Raw genomic sequence first — 13,318 nt, forward strand, 5'->3', positions numbered from 1 at the left:
TTGTTTCTTTCAATGTTCCGAGGTAATGGTGGAGTACAGCGGGCCTGCCGTCGGAGAGAAAGAGGGGAACAATTTGTTCCTTTTGCAGTGAGTGGGGACGGTTGTGATCAAGGGTGTGATCTGCAAACGCACACGGCTGCTCGCACAGACACTCACGTATATACACGCAAACACGCACAAGTACACACAAAGCGATGATGATGAGGCCATTTCCTCCCTCATCTCCAGATCCTCATCTAACCGCTAATGAAAAACATGACAATTACCCACAACTCCTTGCACCTCAGCCTTCAGCAGAAGTAATCCTGGTGCCGATATGAAGTCAGCTTGTCGTTTTGCTTCCACTGTCCCTTCCTCTCTTCCAACTGTCCATCCCTTTTCCCTGTCCATTTCCAGAGGAGCTGGGCATTGTGAGCGTTCAGCGACAATGATAACTGCTGGATGGTTGTAAGAATGTGATTGGAATTGGAGATATGGTATAGCATTACTTACATGGGCCAGTGGGGGACTGACAAAGGCTATGTTGAGGGTAATGAACAGTGGATTAAGGGTGAGTAATGAAGCACTGAGGATTATCATTTGGTACCATGGGAGCATCATGGAGCATTCATTTTGTTAGTGAATCTGTGCATGTGTGTGTGCATGTGTGTATGTGTGTGCTCTCATTCTGTAAACCTATAGTCCAGTATCAGATTTAATTATCACCATTATTCTCAGGTCAGATCTCCAGTAAATGAAGAAATAAATGATTTTTAAATTGAAAGTAGTTTAAGTGAAAATTAGGAGATTCCTGACCTCATTGTCTATCAGCAAAGGCAACTTTAAAATTCAGAATTTTAATGAATCGTGTGCAGTCTTTCTGTGCTGCGTGCATGATTACATGCATGCATATTTGATGAGGCGATTCTCCGCCGTGCAGTCCACCTGACAGTGCATCATCTCATGACACTTTTCTACCTCTCTGCACTAGGTGACAGCGAGGTGTCAGTTATGATGGCAATTTAATTAATTTTGTTTGTCCTGCTCACTGATAGTCATGGACCACTGGGTATCCATGTTTCTGCTGTTGGGACTGATGCAGAGCGGTGAGATAGTGGATAGTGTGTGTGTGTGTGTGTGTGTGTGTGTGTGTGTGTAGGGATATAGCCCAGGCTAGGCTGAGCCAGTTGTACTGTTATTCTTTAGCTATGTTTAGTTGTTTAGAGTCAGCATTTGTTCTTAAGGGAATATTTAGGTGGATACTGGGGTCAATGTAAAATGTTTCCTCAAAGCTGCCAGCTTAAATACACTCAATACTGACTGAGATAATAGTTTTCCTGCCTATAGAATACAACTTCTGAAAGATATCTTACAATACCCACTTGTAAATGCTGTTGCCAGGTTTTGGAGTTGAGCTGTAATCATGCCATGTCAGCAGAGTGGGAAAAGCAGGAAAACCTCCCGTTATCCTGACCTGAGAGCTTTCATATATTTGTAGATACAATGTTAGTCTGTTGATCAATATCCTAACAACTATAACATAGGTTGCCATTGAATGTGGTACAGATATTCATGGTCCCCAGAGGATGAACCCTACTGACTTTGGCAACCCCCTGATGTTTCATTTTGCGCCACCATGAGGTTGATATTTGTGTGGTGAAATATCTCGACAATTATTTGATAGATATATTCTAATAACTTTAGTGATCCTCTGATTTTTCCTCTAGCGCCACCAGCAGGTCAAAGTTTTCTCTCATGCTGTGATTTACCTCAACATCTACTTGATCGATTGTCACAATCGCACAAACATACGATGTATCCTAATGATTTTGGTGATTCTCTGACTTATCCTCAAGCGCCACCCTGAGGTTGACTTTTTAGTTCTTTATTGAAATATCTTGTCAGCTATTGAATGGATTGTTATGAAGTTTGGTTCACACATTCATTGTCCCCAGAGGATGAACAGTAATAACTTTGATCTCCTGATTTTTCATCTAGCGCCATCATCTGGTTAATTTTAATTTGTAAAAATACTTTGACATTCCCATCAGCCTCAGCTATACTTACTTGTATTTAGTGCTAATTAGCAAATGTTTGCATGCTAACATGCAAAATAAACACAGTGAACATGGTTAACATTAACCTGCTAGCATTGTCACTGTGAGCATGTTGCTGATGTGAAAATTCAGATTGTCACAGTTCACAGGGTTGCTAGCAGTGCTGTGGACTCTTAGTTCTGGCCAGTGGTTGTATCTATAATGACAACATTGTGAGTATTTGTTGAAATATCAAAATGTTGTCATTGCTAAAAATGGGCCCAATGTTTTAAAATGTTTTAATTAATACCAGGCCTAACTACATATATGTAACATGATATGATAAAAAAAAGGTAACTTAGGCTTAAAGCCAAACATTCTTTTTACAACTTGGGTTTTATTTTTGTTGCTCTGGCCATTGGATTCTATTGGTTAATATTTTATTCACCAAAGTAATTTCTTAGATGTCTTTATGCAATGTTCCAAATAATAATAATTTTGAAAAAGAAGACAGATGCAACATGATATAAACAAACCTTTAAACACAATGGCCAAACAGAACATGCTAATACCACAACTAATCATGTGACACGCTTGGCCATTTGTAGTTAATAGTGAGCTGGGGCAAGTCAAAACCGTGTAAACATGTAGACCAGTTCAGCCAATAAGCCTGTGCACACTTGTAGTGAACAAAGCCAATTCAACATCTGCTGTTCACTTCAAACTGATCATTTTACCTGTGTGAACACGCCGATTTAGATTTTGAGTGTTAAACCAGAGGAACAGGGAGTCTTTATCATTTTATGACAAAATATTACAGCTTAAAAATAGGTGAGCTGGCTGCAAGTATAGTGATTTTAGCTGTCAAGTCGATCACCTACCCAAACCATTCACAGAGAAACCTGTGCTAACAGGGCCTCATTTCAAACTGCTGTTATCACATGTAGTATCTGCGTCTCCTTGATGTTAGTCAGTTTAAAATATCAAATATACTTTATTTATTAGTTATTTATTTCTGAAATTGCAATTTAAATTTTCGATGACAATTACCTCATAGCATGTTCAACTTCAATTATTTAAAATGTCGATGCAATATTTACACATGCTTCTTTAAAGCTCCACTAATCAATATTTTGTTTTATTATATTAATGATCGAACGGATGAGTATGTGTAATGTTAAAGGTTAAATCCACAGAGAACAGTCACCAACTTTGCAGTTCTCCTCAACTCACAGGTTTTTAGCCTCTTTCAGCTCATTGTTTTGGTTTTGCGGCTCCCAACAGCGCTCTCATCACCCTTATTTCCAGATTATGTGAAAAAGCTCTGCAAAATCCATTGTACACTACCGACCCAGCAGACAGACAAATGAATGCTACTATTACAATTGTTTGCTAACAAGTTCCCCATATCAACTTAAGAAATGAAAATATGTCAGTGTTAGCTTGTTTCCACAGCCCCCAAGTGGCAAAATAATTAGTTCATGCACTTTTAAAGGTTTGAATATGAATGTCTACATAAAATCCATCTTTATATTTGCTTGCTTCATTTTATAGTGTGATAAAGCATTCATTAAGTTATTATTCACAAGTATAAATCCACATGTAGATAGCTTTAAATGACTTATTATGACCCAATATTGGTTTCAAGTTTTAATAAATAACATAAATAAAACAATAAGCTTATAAATATTCAATAATATGATATTTATGTATTGCTTATAACAGTGTTATAATGTTACAAAGCATTGAGGCTTAACAGTTTATACTGATGTATGAATTAGGGGTGTGCCCGAATACAAATACGTTATTCGGCAAAGCACAAATAGTGTTTTTTTTTAAATGAATATTTGTGTCATACAAATATTATAAAAATTATTTGTTTACAGGAAGAAAAATAAACCATGTCAAATACCAGCGCGCAGGTCGGTTACATCGCTATCTCAGTGTCTCTCCTCTGCTCCGCTGTTACATCTATCAGTAGGTCTCAGTGAGGGGAGTCACATCCACCTGCTACATGACGCATATTTCCTAATTTGGACATCACTCCTAGAGTTGGGGGTGTTCCCCAGAGATAAAGCTGAGCTACTGACACATGCTTCATAAACACTTATTGTAACACTTTAATTTTCTAAAATTAAAAGTGTATTAAAAACAAAAACAGAATTTTTAAGCCTCTTTCCACTTTTATTCAAATACAAATACAAATAATTTTGCTGCCTCAACAAATACAGATACAAATACAAATACTGCACATCCCTAGCATGAATCATACACTGGCAGGTGTGTGTTTGAAATTACTGAATGTGTGTCATTAGATATGACACATACGACACATACATTAATACAGTAAACACTTAATGAATGTCATTTTTTCTGTTTATTACTTCAATAAAATGCTTATATTTGTATGCTTATGTGTTGTAGTGGGTATAAACAATTTATTCATTGTTATAAATTTGTTACATACTGCTTATAAATGCAAATGTGGTTAAAGTAAAGTGTTACCACAGACGGCTTCAAACACTTTACTCTGAGAATTGTCCTTTAGAAAGCGGTCAGACCACTCTGGATAAAGCGGATGCAGGAGAGCGAATCCACCTGCTTTAGTGCCACTTTGATTATTCATAGAAAATGCAGACTAGGGACTATGGGAGTAAAATGTGGGTGGGTAAAGAAACAGGGAAAGAAGAAGGTGGAGGGGGAGGGAAGGGGCATCGGTGTAAATAAATAAACAAATAAATAAATAATAAACAATCAAGGCACCCCTCGCTGCATACACTGCAAGGAACCAATCGGCACCCTGGCTGAACGCCCTGGAAATTGTGTGTAATGAGTAGGAAAAGATTAGAGGGAGCTCTTGCTAGGCTGTAAATTGACATTAGTAAAAGAAAACTCTTTTACTAGGCGGGCCCAGCAGTCTCATTTAGACAACAGAGGAAGGGGGTGGGGGCTGGGACAAACACTGAGATGGGGAATAAAGTGTGTGAAGACGCAAAGATTATAGCTGGAGTGCAGCCTTGCTATTGTGTGCTGTTAGAGTGCTGCATTTAAAGTGCATGCTTCACTTTCCAAATGTAATAGTTAAATTATATTCTGTCAGGAGAATGAAGGAAGAGGTTGGAATATGTTTAATCAGGCTTTAACAATCATATTTAAATTCAGATGTTGACATTTGACCAGAACACAACTGGCAATGAATAACTTACTGCTGTTTTCTTTATATGATGCCATGTAGTAAAGTAGCCCTTTCAAAGCTGCACTAATCAATATTTTTTATATCAACAATGGATCAACTCAGTGTAATGTGAAAAGTGTCAACTTGTAGTGATGAACCTACAGACAATTATCACCAACTCTGCAGTTCTCCACAGCTCTATGGAGCATTTAAGCATCTTTCAGCTCATTATTTTGGTTTTACGGCCCCCGACTTTACTGTTTTGCTTCAGTCTCGGAGCTCTCATCAACCTTGATTCCAGATGCAGCTATTTTCTTTGAAAGAGCTCTGATAAACCCTCTGCACACTACCCGCCCAGCACCAAACAGCAAAGTCTGTGATTAGCTGGTGAACATAGTGTAAGATAAAGAGCCAGATATTTACCTCAAGACCTGCTGAAGACCAAAAAAAGGCCAAACAGAGAGTGAATATTGGACTTCAGAATATGAACATCTTAGCTCTGCATACAAAAGTGGTGATATCATCCCTCTGTTTTTATTATTATTTACAAAAAGGAGAATTATTTCATTTTTAATGGGTTTACAGTAAAGAGAGCCAGTAGATGTGGGGAAAGACAGAAGTGAATGACAGTGTCAGTGTGAATGTAAGTGTCCTTTGAAATTCCCAAGATTAAACATGACAGAGCCTCATTTTCAGGTATTCAGTCAGAACGACTGGAGGCAAAGGTATCGGTGCCTTGTGTGATATCAACAGTCCATTCAGCTGAATGCTGTTAGACTCTGGAACAATTCACACCTGTCTGCAAGTCACCTGTCCAACACAAGCCAAGTAACAAAAATCTGTAGAGATGTCACCTGTTTTCACTGTCATTTGCTGCCATCACTAGACATGGCTTAGTTTCTCTCTTGAAATCTGATGAAGTGTTTAAGACTCGTCCATACTGACCTTCCATACTTCACTTGTTAGGTACAACTTCCACTGTGCCTTAGTGTGTTACTTTTACAGATGGCGCAAGTATACATACATATGGTAATATTAAAGGGACAGTCTGTAGTTTGTCTACTCTTTGTGCTGTACTAAGATGTGGATTATGTTAGGTATTTCCTACCTTCAGATCATTGACAAACATGCTAAACTACTCTATATTAAATGTTTAAACCCACTGACCCATATCATACTATTGATATTACTCCATATACCCTAACCAACTGCATGATGTGCATATGTACCATAACACAACTTGCCTATAATTTCAAACAACCACAACCTTCTCTACAGTCATCTGTACATGCCTCTGATTCTCAACAAATCCACACAGATTCAAGTTCAACATCTCTGGTCTTAAGTTCTGACCAGACATCCTTGCAATGGGCCAGTTTCCTGTCAACCAGTACACATTTCACTTATCGATACTCTTATTACAGGTTATTGTGTATAACATCATCAGATAATGCCTGAAATGCAACATGTGCATATTAAATAACTTAATATATCTGATTGATGTGCTTTTGCAACATTTCTGACCATCATCACCAACTGACAACACACACACACGCGCATGCACACACATTCAAACACACAGGATGTTTGTATATTTATGTTTGTGTTGCACTCCCCACCCGAACTGAGCAATTCTTGTAACTATGCAGTTGGAATAATAACAGCCTCACCGGCTAATGATGATAATGGTGCTGGCGATTACCACAGCACAAGAAAAGAACGACGGGGGGAAGGGGGGGAAGTTGGGTATGGATATCGCTGGACGACAAAAGATTGCATAATTTTGTCTCTTTTTTTTTCTCCTCATCCATCCACTCACACTTTCTTATACCCCATCCCTCCATTTCTTTGCTTTCTTTCTTATTTTTGCTTTTTTTTTTCTTTGCTTCCCACATTATGCACCTTCTGTCCCTCTCCACCGCCCAGTCTTCCGCCTTTCCTTCCTCCACCCCCCCCCCCCCCCCCCTTCCTCTCTCACCCTGTAACCTCCTCCCTCCTCCACCCCCCTTCTCTCTTTCTGGCTAATTTAAAATTTGTCAGACGCTTGCGTCTTCTGGATGGCTGGCCTTTGATATTTTGCGAGCTCCATTTGGCACAAACAAGCCTGCGGCCCTGGTGCATCCTGCTGACTGCTGCACTAGTGGCAGGCCCCCGCCATTTATCTTAGCCCTGGCCACCCAATGCTTACTCATTACAGGAGCCTCGGCACCAGCTTAACCCCCACCTCTCTGCCGACTGCGCACATGCAAACACACTTAAAAACAGCCGAATCGTGTGTGTGTGTGTGTGTGTGTGTGTGTGTGTGTGTGTGTGTGTGTGCGCATAAACATAAGCAAATGCATATCAGCAAACACACTCATACCCCATGGACACATGGGAAGGAGCATGCAGACGCAGAGACACGTGCTTGCAAATTCAAACACGCACACATCCTGGGATCATTGCTCATATTCTCAGTGGTTCCCCCCCCCACAGAGGTAAATGCCTACCTTTCACCATACAGTATGAGCCCATCTCTGTATGTTTTATAGTCGAGGTTAAATGCTCCATCTTTTCACCTCCCCACTGGCTCTCAATGCTCTCCACAAGTGTTTTCTCTACATGTTAAAGAGACAGTGTGTGTTCCAGCGTTTTTTACGGTTTCCCGCGCCTACCGATCAAGCGTGTTTGCTAACTTGAGCGTCGCATTTGTGTGTTAATGCCTATGACCTGACCCCCGAGGAGAAATGTGTCAATCAGCGTGCTTGCAGAGATCACTCCTGCTCTGATTAGGCTTTTTCTTTTCTTTCACACGCAGCTCATATTCAGCATGGAACTCACTTTGATGTTTCCTGACCCAGTTGAAGCTCATGTTGCTTCAGTCCTGCGTTTCCAAATTGAGTCTCCTGACACTTTTTTTTTTTGTTGATCTTAAAGTAGGTGAGTGGCAGTAAGTAAAGATAGGGATCCTTGAACTCAGTTTGTCAGATCGCTGGATTGGTGGCAGCAGGCGGGGAGCGACGACTATCTGGCTGGAGTGCATGAATGCGTACGAGCTGAACACATACACACACACGCGCGCGCTACTTACAAAGCCTCACACTTCTCTGTCTATTCAGGAATCCAGCCAGCTGTCTTAGGGGTCGTCATTGAGGTCTTTTTGAGAGCATGGTTTGTTGTGATCGGTGTGTTCCTGTGATCTATGTGTTTAACGGCTGCCTGTAAATCAAATTTCCATTAAGATGATAATATAGTTGATAACTTTAGGAGTATATAATATATATATATAGATTCAATGAAGCTGCTGAAACAAACAGACAGTAAATATACGGCATGTGCCATCCACTGAGGTGCAATGTGTCCATTTTTTTTATTACTTAAAATATTAATATTGAAGAGGTTAATGGGGACAGTGCAGATGCTAAATATAAAACTATAAGCTTGCATGAATTTCTTTTATTCTTCTTTTATAAGAGAAGATAAACATGTAATATTCACCTGTACAAAATCCTGACTGATCAGGACAGTGATTGTCTTTCTGAATGTTATAAATGTTATTTAGACTGTGTTTTCTTCATCCTGACAGAGAACATTAACATTCCTGCAGCAGCAGCATGCATGTACTGGACAGCCAATCTGGCGTGACAAAGAACAGATCCTACATGGCTGAATGCATTATGGTGTCCATGTCAAATACAAGACAAAGACAAGAGACCTTTGAGACCCAGGGAGAAACGAGACAACTGGAAACTCCTTGCATGCAAAAATTTGAAACAAGTGCCATGTTTTGGAAAAAAATGTATCGTGATAAAAACATTAAAACTTAGCGAGGAAAGGATTTCACTGTGGTCGACACAGAGTGACTGCCCAGCATTTCTTTTGTTTTTGTGTGAGTGTGTGTGTGTGTGTTTTGTAACAGTCTAGACATCCATCTGAAATCACAACATCACCTAAAATCAAATCCATTTTTTGGCAAGTATTGATTTGCCTCAACTTGTTTCTGGCACATGTAGATGTCACACACTGAGACACACACACACACACACACACACACACACACCTGTCTTTTCTCGCTCTGTTTGTATTGTGCTTCCTCTCAGGAAGAGGCGGCAATTTTTACAGCAGTGAAGCTTTAAGTGGAGCAGAAAATAGACATTGACCTATCTGTTAATATCGGCTTAATCGCAGCCCTCTCTGTCAGGAGCCACTGTGAACAGAATCTGTGAGGACAGCCAGGAGAGCTCACATTAGGTACGATTGCTTTGTACTGTGCCTGAGTACGACTGCCCCCCCCCCCTCCACCCACACTCAGCTTTCACATTAGTAATGTTGTTCTGTACCTGAGTACACACTCCAATACAGTAGGTGGTGGTATGCACCTATTTGGTTTGAGATCTGTGTCATCAACTACGCAACATTTATTTACCTTGTTTCTCCAGTGTAGATCGCTCCCGATCGATCCCAAACTCATATAACGGAGTCGACCTTCGCACTATGACTACTATTAATATTTCGGGTACATTGTCAAGAACGACCCTCTCGCCTGCCTTCCTACTTTTTAAGCTATGGCTGTGCAGTTCTGAGGAGGAGATTGGTGCGTGCTGTGTGCATACGCAGATTTCCGAGGATACAGGCAGTGTTGAGCGATGTCTTTGTAACTCTACTCACTGACTGCTACTCCTGTTCGTCAATAAGGTGAGAAACAGAGCAGCTGTTGACCAGAATATTCTCTTTTGACTTCAACAATGCTTTTGAAAAAGTATGGACCAGCTACCTAACCAGTGATAGAAGTTATGTTATTGCGATGAAAGTGACCGCAGCACACGCGCCTATGAACAGATTCTATTCTACCTCAGGAGCATATGGGTTCAACAGAGGTCTGGTGTGTGGTGGCAGCATATCCTCATAACCAGGGGAGATCGAGAATAGTTAAGAAATTTTCGGGTGCAGAAGACCGCATTCAGGCAGCTGTGTGACATCATCAACGTCTCTTTCAGTGTAATGGTCAGAGATAGGGTCCCTGTTTCTGTCACAATCTAACTACATAATATCTATGTTATGGATAGTGTGCCCACTGATAGTAGCTATAGCCTTTGTATCCTTGGTCTATAAATGGGGCCCAACCCAGTCTCACGCCAGTTAGTGAAATAGTCACAAATTTAATCTATAGATTGTTGTATATAGACATGAATTTTCCTTTTTTTTTGTGACACTCATCACAACTTTCAAATTAAACATGCACTGAAGTCAAGGTTCAAAGTAGGAGCCATGTATAAATCTTCATACTGACATATGTTACTCTCCAGGCCAAGATCTTTCCAATGATGTATTTGGTTTAGCTCTACGGAATGTTTTTTCTCATTTCATGGACCTAAGCCATCCCAGGTCGAGTTTCAGAGAACACTTTGAAGGGGCAATATATAACATGAAGCTTTTTGTTTGTTTGGTTTTTTTAGTGTAATTTTTTTAGTGGAAATAGTGACCAAAATGAGTCACCTTCAGAGATTACAATACTGCTGACAATCTAGGGCATTACTACAGGCTTGGAGGAAGGCCTGAAGCGCTAGGATTAGGGTTAGGGTAAGGGTTAAGGTTAGGGTTAGGGCTGATAAGACCGCATGCCGTCAGTACGCATGCATAGGCTACTACTTACACAGCCCTGGAGATTTTTTTGTATCTTTAAGATTCTTGGTTCGGGGATGTTATGTCCCTGTGGTGATTCGATAAATCACCCGAAGAAGCCGTTCAAACAACGCTGTGTCTTAAGGCTCCCACAAGAGCTGACGCTGGAGCTGATCGCAGCCACTATAGTCTATGCTTGTGATCCCACTGCTACCATGACTGCCCGATCCCTGGCTTCCTCTGCAGGTAGAGAGAGGGGTGGCGCTCTCTTCTCTGGCATAGCCAGAGCAAAATGCTCCACTTCTGACACACTCCTGGTGGGGGAACGACGCTGTGCGGAGGACGGAACAAAACCAAGTCGCAGCCAGAACGCGATGCAGCCCTGCCCGGTGGGATCAGGCACATCAGGCAGGAAACAAGGCACGCTCAAGTATAACAGAGATGGTTTTAAATAGGTTTTTAGTCCCTTTAATACAATATTAACACAGTGAACAGTGTAAAATGTTTCTTGGTAAGTTTCCTGTTGTATATTAATGTGCTTCTGTTTCTTTTAGTTTTGAAACAAAGACGCTACTAGAGGAGCCGACCACTGTTTTTCCCAGATTTTAGTGTCTTTAACTAATCAGTTGAATGGGCCATTTTCTGTTTTTCTTGTGGGGTGCTAAAGGGGGGACTGGGTGGTAGAGTAGCCATCTTGCATGTGTGTTTTATTGTGTGGCTTGAGTCACCTTAGCTTGCTGTGAGTAGGTATATTTGAATGTTATAGAACAGTTTTGATTTGGTTCCAATTGGTTCCAATTGGTTCATGTGTAGCGGTGGTTTATTCATAATTTGCCTACATATTTTGTGACAATTTCCTCTTTTTACACATAATTCTACACTAACCTTACTGATAGTGCCGTCTAGCCCCACATTGTTTCTTTTCTTTGCTTGTTCATGTATTGTTTTTGATTTATGTATTAAATGTACAAGGTGCTCCATCCCTCCTTTATTACAGCCTGCATTTAGGCTTTCTATTGAAGCTGCCTTGCTGCCACCTAGCTGAATGGAGACAAGTTTTTTTATTTCAAGCATTGTAAATAAAATCCATATTTTTTGTTTTAGCAGTCTGTGGCTCCAGTTTATTCTGGATCTTGTGTAGTGAGTATCACTTGGTCACATCTGTTTACAGCAGACATCCTGGCTAATTTGACCTGGACTTCGCCTTTCAATATCCATTCAAAGATACTTTTCCAGCGAGGATGGAGTGTCTATAAAAGTGATGCATGTCCCACCATAACACAAAACGACCACGAGCCGCCTGCCCTGATGACATTCAGAAATGACTGCAGAGACACAGGTACACATGCAAAAGTTGGCATGTGTGTGCGCACGCCACACACACACACACACACACACACACACACAACTGCGACTCCCTCAGCCCCTCCCATCAGAGAAGTGAAGCCTTTTAATTATCTGCTGATTACCTGTTAGATCACCTTAGCTAATGGAGAGCAGCTCCCCGGGGAGCCATCCAATCTAACTCTCATCACACACAATGGGCTCCTCTTCACTGGAGAGAGTAGACTATGTGCGTGTGTGCGTGTGTGTATGTGTGTGTGTGTGTGTGAAGAGTGTAGTGGATGTACAGTATGTGTGTGTGAGAGAGAGATACAGAAAGAGAGAGAGTCCCTTTGAGGCAGATGCTGAGATTAGTACTGAAAATAGCCGTCTATTTATTCTTTCATACACTAAATTACCATCGCACACTGCTACACACACACACACACACACACACACACACACACACATACACACACACACTGTAAGGCACTTGTGAATTCAGATTTTTTGTGGCAGGCTTCCATTTTCATCAGAGTTGTAGTTCAGATCATCACAGATTATTCCACAACTTGCCTCCATGTGACACAATTCTGCACTTCTGCATTTATTGCTTTTGCTGTTTCTTTGCTCTGTGTTTATAACTTCAGCATCTTTCTTCTATAACATCATATATAAATGCTGTACCTGAATAAATGAAATGCCAAAATGCTGTGCTGCTTTCATAACAGCTTCACAAAATCTGCATTATAAGAACAAACAAAATGGCTTCTGTGAAGAGCAGAACAATTAAAATCAAATCAAGGGAAATCAATAGTTCTGAAATAAAAAGGAAGGGGACAGAATATGGTTTAGTGTCCCTCATGGAGTTGCGAAATGGGAGGAACTATTTGGGGCACCCCTGGTTCTGGAAGTAAAAATCCTATTCATTTTTCCATAGACAATGTTAGGTGACTTGGATTAGCATGAAATGCTCTTGGTCTCTTAACTGTCTTAAAAACATTTGGGTCTTTGATAAAAAGTCAAAGTTACGACTCTGCATACATAAAAACTTTGGGGTAGAAGTTCACTACAACTCCCAAAGTGCATTTCAGTAAGAAACATCCAATCACCAAGCTAATAACTCTGTCATGTGCACTGCTAACAGTGTGTAGAAGCTAAAGATTACAGTTTGAGAAAACTGATTTTACAGTTTACAGCGTGA

This window comes from Thunnus albacares, chromosome 6, assembly GCF_914725855.1.
Source record: "Thunnus albacares chromosome 6, fThuAlb1.1, whole genome shotgun sequence".
Classification (NCBI taxonomy): Eukaryota; Metazoa; Chordata; class Actinopteri; order Scombriformes; family Scombridae; genus Thunnus; species Thunnus albacares.